The 12,784-nt window shown below is 59.9% G+C and overlaps 2 long non-coding RNA genes across 2 annotated transcripts in view; both read left to right on the top strand.

The window, feature by feature from the left end:
* The first annotated feature begins 1,135 nt into the window (after window positions 1–1,135).
* Window positions 1,136–2,969, top strand: LOC307094568. The gene is made up of 3 exons (XR_013813099.1): window positions 1,136–1,270; window positions 1,999–2,078; window positions 2,744–2,969. It is a non-coding gene; the product is annotated as an uncharacterized lncRNA (long non-coding RNA).
* A 2,042-nt stretch (window positions 2,970–5,011) lies between these two features.
* Window positions 5,012–12,784, top strand: part of LOC307094567 — a 20,180-nt gene continuing 12,407 nt past the window's right edge. Inside the window, exon 1 of the long non-coding RNA XR_013813098.1 lies at window positions 5,012–5,211. This is a non-coding gene — a long non-coding RNA (uncharacterized lncRNA). The remainder of the gene's footprint in view (window positions 5,212–12,784) is intronic.

The raw sequence follows: 12,784 nt of genomic DNA, 5'->3' as shown, positions 1-12,784 counted from the left end.
AGAGAGAGAGAGAGAGAGAGAGAGAGAGAGAGAGAGAGAGAGAAACATCCATGATGAGAATCACTGATCGGCTGCCTCCTGCACGCCCCACACTGGGGATGGAGCCCACAACCTGGGCCTGTGCCCTGACCGGGAATCGAACCCTGACCTCCAGGTTCCTAGGGCGACGCTCAAGCACGGAGCCACGCCGGCCGGGCTGTATCACGCATCTTAGCTCCGTTCCCTAACGTCCCACAAGGGACTCGGTACCCCCTTCGCTTTGACACCGAGGACCCCGAGGCTCAGGGGGCGGGCGGGAGGCGAGGGGGAGAGCCGTTCCCGGGGGCCTGGCTGGACTGGAGGCTGGTCCCTGTGCCCGGCCGCCCGGCCTGGACCCTCTAGGCATCGCCGACGCCTGGCCCTCGGCCTGGCACCTCCTCCCCGCGACAGTTCCTTTGTTCCGCCTGCGGCGTTCAGTGTGTGGCCCGCATTGTCCTGGGCTCATTCACATGCCGCCGCAGCGGCGGGCCGAGCCTTTGTGTGTGTGACGTCAGCGCCTCGGTGGACAGAGGGCGGGGCCCGGGGCTGCCTTCTGCTCACCCCCGGGGCCCGGGCTCCCCGGTTGGCCCCCACGCAGCACTTTCCAGAAGGGTGGGTTTGTCTTTTCTTATTTATGGGTTCACCCTCCCCCGAGGACATTTTCCCACTGATTTTTAGAGAGAGAGCGGAAGAGAGAGGGAGAGACGGAGAGAAACGTCGACGTGAGAGAGACACATGGATGGGTTGCTGCCTGCAGGAGCCCTGACCAGGGCCCGGGCGGGGGGAGGAGCCTGCAACCCAGCTACACGCCCTTGACCGGAATCGAACCCGGGACCACTGGGTCCGCAGGCCGGCGCTCTATCCACTGAGCCACACCGGCCAGGGCAGGACTATTTTTTTTGAATTGTTTGCGACGTTAACCGTAAGTCATTGAAGATCTCCATCTGCTGAAGCTCATCAGCTTATCATCAGCCTCATTTTTTAAAAAAAATATATTTTTATTGATTTCAGGGAGGAAGGGAGAGGGAGAGAGAGAGAGAGAGAGAGAGAGAGAGAGAAGCATCCATGATGAGAGAGAATCATGGACCGGCTGCCTCCTGCACGCCCCACAACTGGGGATCGAGCCCACAACCTGGGCCTGTGCCCTGACCGGGAATCGAACCCTGACCTCCTGGTTCATAGGTCGATGCTCAACCACGGAGCCACGCCGGCCGGGCTGCTGGGCGTTACGTGCAGTTTCCCGCCGGCTCCGGTGAGGGGTTCTGCGTGGTCGACAGGACATTTGGGTCGGCCCGGGGTCCCTTACGCGGAACCCCTGGGACGGCGGGACCCCGAGGCCCCACCCCAAAGCCCCATCCTCCACCCAGCGCCCACCCTTCGAGAGGGTCGCGCGGCTCTAATCCCAGCGGACCTGTCTCCCGGCATTAAACTGTCCAGCCGGTATTTATGTCCGCGCCCGCCCCGCAGGGTCACTTGACCCCGGGCCGCCGTTTACAAGTAGTTAATGACAGAGCCCGAGCCGCCCACCCGCCCGCCCGCCCGCCCGCCCGCCCGCGTGAGTGATGGGCGGAGCGCGCGGCCTGTCACGGTTTATGGAGGGAGGCCGTTTGTCCGGCGCCCGCCTCGCCCGCAGCAGGTAATTTGAAATGGAATGAGACAGCTCCTACCGGCAGATGGATCGGGGCGTCCGGCCCGTTCTTCCCTTTGACCCTTGACAAGTTGACACCGCCAAGATTGTGACTTTAAAAAATGATGGGGTGCAGATACGCTTAGGGGGATGATTTACCGGGGGCCGGGGCGAGGGCAGCGTCTCCGAGCGTGGCTGGGAGGCAGGGCGCGGGGCGGGGGGGGGCCGGGGGGGGAGGTTGTCAGCGTCCAGGGAGCAGGGGTGGGGTCCCTGTCTCTTAGTAATGATCCTACGGGGAGGGGGAGGGGGGAGGAGGAGGGGGAGAGGGGGTTTGCTAACCGCCCCCCCGTCAGGCAGTCTCTGTCCTGGTGAGAGATGTGTGGCCCAGTCCCAAGGTGAAGAGAGACACAGCCGATGATACACTTACTGAAAGGTACTGATCCGAGTGGTTGTCTTTGGCCTGAAACCACAGCCTGTGTACGAGGAGAAGAAATTGATGTCAGAGAGGAAGAGAGAGAGAGAAACATCCATGATGACAGAGGATCACGGACCGGCTGCCTCCCGCACGCCCCACCCTGGGGATCGAGCCCGCACCCCGGGCACGTGCCCTGACCGGGAATCGAACCCTGACCTCCTGGTTCATAGGTCGACGCTCAGCCGCTGAGCCACGCCGGGCGGGCTCACCTTTTCCCTGGCGTTCTTGTTTTTTTTGCAAATACGGCCAGTCACCCACCGGAGGAAACTGCGATGAGAAGGACGATGGGTTTGAACTGAGACCCGACGGGGAAACCCCGCGTCGGTCAGAACAGATGCCCGTGGGTGTTTCTTTTTTTCTGATTCTTTATCATCACGTGTAGATTTCCACACCAGATGTTATAGGTCATCGTTCAACAAGTATTTCCCATGTTATCTTTTTAAAATATATATATATGTTTTTTGGTTTCAGAGAGAACGGCAGAGGGGGATAGAGATAGAAACATCCACGATGAGAGAGAATCAGGGACCGGCCGCCTCGTGCACGCCCCCCACTGGGGATCGAGCCCGCAACCCGGGTGTGTGCCCTGACGGGGAGTTGAACCCTGACCTCCTGGTTCCTAGGTCGATGCTCAGCCACGGAGCCACGCCGGGCGGCCGGGCTCCCATATCATCTTGACTCGGTTCTTCCGATGGAACCTCTCTCCCACGTGCAGCTCTGTCACGCGTGGAGGCCCCCGGGCAGCACGGAAACACCCGAGCAGCCTGACGTCGACAGCCGGAAGGTTCTTTCCAACCCAGGGGCGCTCTCCGTCCACACGACCCCTCGGTCCCCCGAGACCCTCGGAGGGCCCACGCCCCACGCGCCTGCCGGCCACGCAGCCCCGGCCGGTCCCTGCGGCATGTGTGTGCATGTGTATGTGTGTGTGTATGTGCATATATGTGTAAGTGTGTCTTCGGTGTATATGTATGAGTGCGTGTTTTCCTCTCTGTGTGCATGTGCATATGTGTATGTATGTGCTTGTGTGTATACGTGTATGCATGTGCATGCGTGTGCATGTGCGTGTCTATGTGCATATATGTGTATGTGTGTCTTCTTCTGTGTGTATGTATGAGCGTGTGTCTTCCTCTGTGTGCATGTGTATGTATGTGCTTGTATGTATATATGTATGTGCATGTATGTGCATGTATGTGTATGCATGTGTGTGTGTGTGTGTGTGTGTGTGTGTCCTCCTCCGTCCTAACCCCTTGGTTTGAAGTACACTTTTGAGGCGGCTCCTGAGACGCGTGACGAGCCCCCCGCGGGCCTCCCCGCCGGGTGTTTACTGCGCCGCCCGCCCGGGAGCCGTCTCTTCGCTGAGCGACGCGCGGGAAGCGGCGGGATGTTGCTTTATGGGGCCGTCCGGTCCCATCGCCGGGCCGTTTAATAAGCCCGGCGGGCGGCCCCTGTGAGGGCGGGCGGGCGGGCGGCTGACCCCGGCGCCCCGGCGCGGGGCGACACCGTGCGAGATTGCTTTGTGACATAAAGCTGTCGGTAACATCAACAAAATAAAAAACGATCGTGTTCCAATACTCCCGGCGGAGGCCCGCGACAGCGCTGAAATACGGGCTCCCATGGAAAGGAGATTAGTTTTGGGTCTTAAGTCATGGGCTGACAAGACAGAGGAGAGGAGAACCTATTTTTGAACTTTTTAAAAGTTTTTTAATGAAAATATTTATCATGGGGCAAGGTTCTCTCTCTCTCTCTCCCTCTCTCCCTCTCTCTCCTCTCTCTCTCTCTCTCTCTCTCTCTCTCTCTCTCTCTCTGCCTCTCTCCCTCTCTCTCCCTCTCTCTCTCTCTCTCTCTGCCTCTCTCTCTCTCTCTCTCTCTCTCTCTCTCTCTCTCTCCCTCTCTCTGCCTCTCTCTCTCTCCATCCCATCTGGGTGGCACTAACTAACCTTAAACCAGGCGACCTCAAACTACGGCCCGCGGGCCACGTGCGGGTGTTTTTGCCGTTTTGCTTTTTTACTTCAAAATGAGATATGTGCAGTGTGCATAGGAATTTGTTCATAGTTTTTTTTTAAAACTATAGTCCGGCCCTCCCACGGCCTGAGGGACAGTGAACTGGCCCCCCGTTTAAAAAGTCTGAGGACCCCTGCCTTAAAACAATCGCCTTTACCGGGGGGAGAATGCAAATACTGGGCTATCTCTGTATTAAATACCACGGAGGCGACTTGGGCCGTGTGAGCGGGCCCAACACGTGTGTGTGTGTGTGTGTGTGTGTGTGTGTGTGTGTGTGTGTTCAGGAGGCTCCACGCGGTGTGAAAGCGTGTTGGAGGGGCCGGGGGGCGGGTGGTCAGCAAGCTCCCTGTCTCTCAGGTGTGTAAAGCATGTGCACGCGGGGACAGGCCGGCAGCCCGAGCGGGGTTTCTCGCCCGCCCTCTGCCTGCGTGGCTGGCGGCTGCGGGGAGGAGCCCATGGCTCTGGGAGCCGCTGATGGCTTTCGGCCGGAGGAAGGAGGGAGGAATGAGGAATGTGGACGTGGAGGCCGAGGGCGGGAGGACCCCCCAGGGCGCTGTGGTTGCCTATTAACCGGACGGACGAGGTGGTGACTCACACACGCGGCCTGCTCAGCCCGCAGAGGTGCCGGCCGGCTGGGCAGTGACCGGCCTCCGGGAATCTGCAGACATCCGGTGTCGTCCGGCTGAGCCGGGAACTGGCCGAGGCGTGGCGCATTCCCCTGCTTCCCGCCCGAGCGCCCGCGGCCCAGGGAGGGGCAGGCTGGGCTCAGCTCCTTCAGGAGGAACTCTCCTTCTTGTCACATTCCTCCCCTTAAAGCACCGGACACACCGTCCTGGCCCGGGGCTGGGCTGCCGTCCCCCGAGGCCCTGGGCCCCAGTTCAGGGCCTGGCTCGTGGCATCGAGCCTGTAACTCCAGCTTCTTAAAAAGAAAGAAAGAAAAATCTAAAATGGACTTTCCCCCCTAATAACCGAGCCACACGCTGCCTGGGCCTCCCTGAGGCCAGACGCCCAGGGGTGCTGTTTTTAGGCCCGAAAAGGCCAGTCCTGTCAGCCTTAATCTTAGACTTCCCCGAGTCAGACGCTGGAAAAGGTAAGGATCCTATTGGCTAAAAGTTCTGAGAAAAGCAAGTTTTTATAAGGCTTCCAGCAATCTTTTCTGAGCGATTTCTTTTAAATATAGTTTTACTGATTTCAGAGAGGAAGGGAGAGAGAGAAACATCCATGATGAGAGAGAATCATGGATCGGCTGCCTCCTGCACGCCCCCTACTGGGGATCGAGCCCGCAACCCGGGCATGTGCCCTTGACAGGAATTGAACCCGGGACCCTTCAGTCCGCAGGCGGACGCTCTATCCACTGAGCCAAACCGGCCAGGGCAGGAAAGGGACTTTTTTAAAAAAATGTTTTTATTGGTTTTAAAGGGAGAGGGAGCCCTAACCGGTGTGGCTCAGTGGATAGAGTGTCGGCCTGCGGACTGAAGGGTCCCGGGTTCGATTCCGGTCAAGGGCATGGACTTTGGTTGCGGGCTCATCCCCAGTATGGGGGCGTGCAGGAGGCAGCTGATCGATGTTTCTCTCTCATTGATGTTTTTAACTCTCTATCCCTCTCCTTTCCTCTCTGTGAAAAATCAATAAAATATATATTTTTAAAAAATAAATAAAGGGAGAGGGAGTGAAACATGGGACCCATTGGCATGTGCCCTGACCGGGAATCGAACTGTGACCTCCTGGTTCATAGGTCGACGCTCAACCCCTGAGCCACGCCGGCCGGGCCCTGAAGCGGCGTTTTACACGCACGTGTGCGCTTTACTCCGTGTACAGCCACACTTCTCGTGCACGAACAAGCACGTTTCAGATCGTCCCTCGGAACACGGCCGTGACCAGAGCGAGGCCGCTCGGCCGGGAGTGTAATTGCTTCTACAACGTCGCCGCTCGGACGGACTCGCCCCCATTAGTTCCCGGTGTGATCACCGCGGGGAACGCCGGTTCTCCTAACGGGAAAGGGGCTCAGGCATCACCCCGCAGCCCCGATCACGGGCATTTGTAATCACACGCGTGGCCGCCCGTCCGGGCCAGTTGCCAATAAAACGTGAGCGGGGAAGCCGGGCCTCCTGGTCCAGCCGTCGGGGGGTCTGTTAAATGCTGTGAGCTGGGCCCTGGCCGGTGTTGCTCAGTGGATAGAGCGTCCGCCTGCAGACTGAAGGGTCCTGGGTTCGATTCCCGGTCAAGGGCACACGCCCGGGTTGTGGGCTCCATCCCCAGTGCGGGGTGTGCGGGAGGCAGCCGGTCCATGATCCTCTGTCATCATTGATGTCTCTCTCTATCCCCCTCACTTCCTCTCTGAAATCAATAAAAATATATTTTTAAAAATTGCTGTGAGCTGGGGAGCGCCCCTCCCCCGCCCCTGCCACGAGACGAGGAGGATTTATCTTTCAAAGCGACGGGAATACGCGCTCCGTGAGGGTGACCAGAGCCCCCGAGACGCACACGCGGTGAGGACAGAAGGCAGAAGGGAGGCCTCCCTGGACCCTCTGGGCGGCCGGAGGGTCCGGTTGTCATGACGGCAGTGACAGTGGCTCCCCCCTACCCCTCCCCCCCCCGCCCCACCGCGTCCACGGCAGGTCCCGGGGGACCCATGGGGGAAGCGTGTGCCATCCCAGGCGTCCCCGGGCTAACCCTCGGCCGCGCGGACAGCCGCGGGGACCGGGCGCTGACGGACGGGACCGATCGATACCTCTTTAGGTGTCTGTCAATCACCCCATTAGGGAGGCGGACGGGACGGATTAGTTCCAGCAGCTCCTCAGAGGCCCGGAGGACGGACCGGGGGCAGCCAGCCCCTGTCCTCCGGGGAGGGGGAGCCCTCAGATCCGGGCAGCCTGGCCTGCGGGAATGTGGGCAGAGACCAACAGGCCTCGTGCACCAGACCGCGCCGTCCGAGGAGGCGGCGGCGGTGCATAAGGTGGCATCCCTGAGAGCCTTTCCCGTGGGTTCACTTTTTGGAAATAAATAAATATATATATATTTTATGATTTTAGAGGGAGCGAGAGACAGAAACATCCATGATGAGAGAGGATCACGGATCGGCTGCCTCCTGCACGCCCCACACTGGGGATGGAGCCTGCAACCCAGGCCTGTGCCCTTGACCGGGAATTGAACCCTGACCTCCTGGTTCACAGGTCAACGCCGGCCAGGCATGAGCAGCGTTTTTTGGACCCTAACCAGCAGGAGGGCTCTCCTCTCCTCGCCTCTCCTGGGGTGCATTTCCTTGGAAGGCCCACAGGTGGCAGCCTAGACAGCTGCCTGGAGCCGCCCCCCAGCTCCTGACCCCAGGTGGGGGTTTAAGGATGGGGGACCCCACAGTCCCCTCGCTGGGGCCTGGATAGGTTGCGGATGGATGTGTGTGTCCCCTCAAACCGCCGTACAGTGTCCCTGGAGGCGGACGGGGAAGCTGAGGGAGCCGTTGTGGCTGTAAGAACCCACACATGGAAAGACATTTGCTAAATGCACTTAAAAAAAAAAAAAGTATATCGCCCTGGCTGGTTTAGCTCAATGGATAGAGTGTCAGCCTTTGGACTGAAGGGTCCCAGGTTCGATTCCGGCCAAGGGCACGTGCCCGGGTTGCGTGCTCAGTCACCAGTAGGGGGCGTGCAGGAGGCAGCCAATCCATGATTCTCTCTCATCATGGATGTTTCTCTCCTTCTTCTTCTCCTCTAAAATCAATAAAATATATATTTTTTAAAAAGTATATTTTTGTTGATTTCAGAGAGGAGCAGAGAGAGAGAGAAACATCCATGATGAGAGAGAATCATGGATCGGCTGACTCCTGCACGCCCCCTACTGGGGATCGAGCTCACAACAGGGCCTGTGCCCTTGACCGGGAATCGAACCCTGACCCCCTGGTTCCTAGGTCGACGCTCAACCACGGAGCCACGCCGGCCGGGCTAACTGCACTTTGTTTGTTTGTTTGGTTTGTTAGGGAGTTGAGCACCCCCCCTCCCCCGCAAAGCACAGAGCTTGGTCGCTGGCTGCATGAAAGCGCTTCCCGGCTGTGAAGTCGAGCACACGTTGTTTTACGACCGAGTATCGCTGTCCACATTCCAGACGAGCGGCTGTGAGGTGTCACTGAGGGGGCACAGGAACACACTTCAGTTTCCTGGAACCGAACCCCCAAAAAGACCTCGGGGTTCTCCCACTCCTCGGGGGACCGACAGGAACAGAAAAGGGGAAGTGGTCTCACACACGCAGGTTCAGAGAGTTTCCATTTTGACGATAAAGTATCACTTTCGTTTTCCGGGAAAGGATGAGAAGCGCAGGTCTTTGCTTACAAACTCTTTATAATATATATATGTATATATATTTATTGATTTCAGAGAGGAAGGGAGAGGGAGAAACATCAATGATGAGAGAGAATCGGTTGGCTGCCTCCTGCACGCCCCCTACTGGGGATCGAGCCCACAGCCCAGGCCTGTGGCTCTGACCGGAATGGAACCTGGGACCCTTCAGTCCGAAGGCCGGAGCTCTATCCACTGAGCCACACCGGCCAGGTGCTTACAAACGCTTCACCTTGTCCACCTGAAACCTGTCCGTCAAGTTGATTCCAAGCATTTTCCGGGGCAGGCTCCGGGTCTGCAGATTACGATGGAATTTGTCAGGACTCACTTTTATATACATTTTTTATTGATCTCAGAGTGGAAGGGAGAGGGAGAGAGAGATAGAAACATCAATGATGAGAGAATCATGGATCGGCTGCCTCCTGCGCGCCCCGCACTGGGGATGGAGCCTGAAACCCGGGCATGTGACCTTGACCGGGAATCAAACCAGGGACCCTTCTGTCCGCAGGCCGGCGCTCTATCCACTGGTCCACGACTCATTCGCTCGATGGTGGTTTGATCCTTGGCGACGAAGTGAATTAAACCTGTGCTTCTATCTTCAGCACCCGAGGCCTCCCACGCAGGACGCAACCATTTGGTGGGCGCTGTCCACGTGCGTTTTGCGCATCATTTTCATTCCTGGGGAATAAAGCTCCCATCACGTGCATCCCGATGAGGTAACAGAAAGCGAAGACGCACGGTCTCTGGCCGGTCCCTGTGGGCGGGGAGGGCGGAGGGGCCGGGGCCGGGGGCGTTGGGCTGAGATCATCCCACGTCAGGCAAATGTTGCAGCTGGAACAGGATTGGAAACATAGTTGACATTTTTGTCCCTTCCCCCCTCCACCCCCACCCCCCCCAGTCACAGTTTAAGTCCAGCTTCTCTCTGATAATAAGTAACTTTAGAAGCGCCGTTCCTTGATCAATTCATCCATGGATTACTTTGTAGGGGCGCGCGTGCGCGCGGGGCTGTGTCGGGGGTGTGCGCGCGGGGCTGTGTCGGGGGTGCACGCGCGGGCCGGGGCCTGGGGAGGGGCGAGTTCATCTCAGATGAATTCCTTTAACCTGCGGGGGTTTGCGGGGGTTTGCGGTGGTTTCCTTGGCCCCGAAAGTGATGAGAAAGGAGCCCCTGGGCCTTTGCTCACCGGTGCGCACTGCCCGCTCCGGTTGGAGGCGGCCACCTGGAGCGAACTGCCCGGTGCGCCCTGGGCCTCCTCCTCTGGGGCGGAGGTTAGGGACTGGCGGGCGGGGCCGGGGAAGGGAGGGGTGCATGCTCCTCGCGTCCAGATTCCCCGGGAACCTCTTTTTTTTTTTTTTTCCCCTAGAAACGGCCTTAGAAATTGCGTCCCGGCCCCAAAGCGAATCCCTGGAGCCTGTGTCACCCCCGCGTGCCACCGCCTCGCAGCGCGCAAAGCCCCTGCCTGCGCACGCAGGTGCCCACGGCCCCGGGTCCGGCCCGCGTGGTTGCCAGGCGGGTCTGAGGACTCAGCGCCGCGGGAAAATGCACCGCAAACCCCCGGGAATCAGCCAGGAAGGCGAGGGCCAGCGGGGGGCGCGCTGGTAGGAAATGGGGACGCCGTGCGCCCGGGGCTGTGTCCCTGGAGCGGCCACGGAGAAACGCCTGCTCAGGGCGGTAGCTGAGAGCTTATGGGGTCTGTGGTTTAGGATTTAAAAGGCACATCATCCACTCGGTTTTCTTCTGTTACGTGTGCAGGTCATTTTTGTAAAATATATTTTTATTGATGTCAGAGAGGAAGGGAGAGGGAGAGAAAGACAGAAACATCCATGATGAGAGAGGATCACTGATCCGCTGCCTCCTGCCCGCCCCGCACTGGGGATCGAGCCTGCAACCCGGGCCTGTGCCCTGACGGGGAATCGAACCCTGACCTCCTGGTTCCTAGGTCGATGCTCAACCACGGAGCCGTGCCCGGCTGGGCGGCTGCAGAATTGTAGGCATTCGTGTGTGTGCCATGAGATGAACACGGTTGAAAATCGCTGGCTCAGGGTCCGAGTCAGGTCCGGCGAGCAGGCTGGGTTTGGCCAGGCCCATTTGGCCCGGTTCGGGGTTCGGGACCAGAGAGCTCACTGCAGCTGGCACTGCCCAGCCCTGCGGCTGACGGACAGCCCTCTCACCGCCGTGGCCAGGGCTCCGTCCGCCGGAACGCATCCGCCGTGATGGCTCTCATTAGAGTTAATGAGCTGCTCGTATTTCCATTAGGGTTTTTTTAAGGGTTTATAACCTGGTAAAAACAATCATTTGTTTTAGCTCCAAACCGCGGCAGCAGGTGAACAGCCCGGCCCGGCTGGCTCCGGGTAATGTCACGGGCGGGGGCCGTGGGCCGTGGGCTCTGCCCGGGTGTGTAGATGCCGGAAACATTCAGGAACTAGAAATCCTTCCCTGTTTCTCTTAATTCTTTAATTTACAATCAAACTGGGCGGGGCCACGTGAACAGGGGGGCGGGGCCACGTGATTGGCCAGAAGTGTGCATGTGACCAAGGGGCGGGGCCACGTGATCAAGGGGGCAGGGCCACATGATCAGCTGGCAGTGTGCACGTGATCAAGGGGGCGGGGCCACGTGAACAGGGAGGTGGGCCACGTGATCAGCAGGCAGTGCCCACGTGAACAGCGGGGCAGGGCTACGTGAACAGGGGGCGGGGCCCGTGATCAGCCGGCAGTGCCCACGTGAACAGGGGGGCGGGGCCACGTGATCACGGGAGAGTGGGCCCGTGGGAAAAAAATAATTAAGAAAACGTGGTGGTGCCTTGCGGGCCCGGGGGCTCCGGTCGGCGGCCGGTGTGTGCTCGTGGCTTAGGGCCCACGGGGTCCCACACGGGCGCGCGCAGGGAGCCGCTGTTCCCACCACCCGCGTGGCGATGCTGATGCTGCGTGTGGACCGGCCTCGCGGGAAGCCGGGCTCAGCGGCTAAGGAACCGGGGAGACCCCTGGGCCTGTGCGGCCTCCTGCCGGGACGGGGCCGAGAGTGACGTCACAAACACCCGGAGAGTGACGTCATAAACACCCGGAGAGTGACGTCACAAACACCCGGAGAGTGACGTCACAAATGTCCAAACGGCCCCACCCCGTCAGGTCAGCGGAGGCAGAATCAGTGCGAGCGGCTGGGAAATGGAGGGAGAGGCAATGACAGCGCTCAGAGGCGGGAGACGCTGCCCGAGTCCGGCCCCCCGGCCCCCCCGGTCCCCCCGGTTCCCCGGTCCTCCCGGCAGAGGCGGGGCGGCGCCTCATGATGGATGGGGGCGCTCGGCGGAAACTGCTCACGGCCACACTTTTTAAAAGCTTCCCCGGGATTTCAAGCAAAAAGCCGTGCCCTCTCCCCCCGCGCTGCGGCCCGTGTCTGCCCCTCAGGGCGCCGGCCCCGCGGGGAGGGAGGTCGCCCCGCTAATGGATGGCGCCTCGTCCTGCGCTGTCACCGCCGAGATGGGGGGGTCAGGGCGGGGGCGCAGCCGGTGCCTCCCGGGCGCTCAGACTTCGGGGAGCACAGGACTGCAGCCACGTGCACCAGGTCCGGGCTCCCCCACCCCCCCCCAGGCAGGTGTGTCCCCCCTCAGGCTCTGAGCTCCGGGGGGGGGGAGGGGGTGTCTCCAGCGCACCCCCTGACAGCCTCCCTGGAGAGCGGGGTGTCCGGTGGCCGCCTGGGGGGGGGGGGGGGCCGCACCCCAGGGGAAGGGGGCGTTGGCTTTTCTGCTTTCAGCTCCTCCCCTTCCGTCCACCTACTTTTCATCGTTTTAGAAAACACGTTTTTATTGATTTTGAAACGGGACTTTTTGGGGGTGAAAAAGACAGGTTTGGGGAATGTTAGGAATTTTGGAAACGGAGGGGACCGTGGCGGAAGCGCAGGGCCGCAGAGCAGCAGAAGGCGGATCTCCATGGAATGGGGGGGGCGGGGGGGGGGGCTGAACCCCTGCAACAGGTGCATTTCCATGGAATGAGGCAGCTGGGAGCCACCGAGGGTCTGTGTTCACAAAATAGAGAGAAGGAAGCCCTCCATCCCGAGGGAGAAGGAGAGAGCCCAGGGGGAAAGAGGGGGGTGGGGGGGGAGAATCTCATGTCCCACGTGGGGTTCACCTTTGGGCCCAGGAGTTACTCTAGTGACCAGCCCAAGGGTCGTGACCAATCAGAGGGGATGCCAAGGCCGCAGGGCAAAGGGACTCGTGGGACCCTTTCCCCCTCCCCGCGGGGGCGTCTGTACTTGTTCGTCCATGAATCCCCGCCTTTGCTCTGCCATCTTCTGCCCCCGCATTCATTCTTCCACTCCGGGGGACAGAGAATCCGGGTCCCAG

The sequence above is a fragment of the Cnephaeus nilssonii genome (genome assembly GCF_951640355.1).
Source record: "Cnephaeus nilssonii genome assembly, chromosome: 23".
Taxonomy (NCBI): domain Eukaryota; kingdom Metazoa; phylum Chordata; class Mammalia; order Chiroptera; family Vespertilionidae; genus Cnephaeus; species Cnephaeus nilssonii.
The sequence above is the reverse complement of the archived record's forward strand: the minus strand, read 5'-3'. Positions and strand labels throughout refer to the sequence as shown.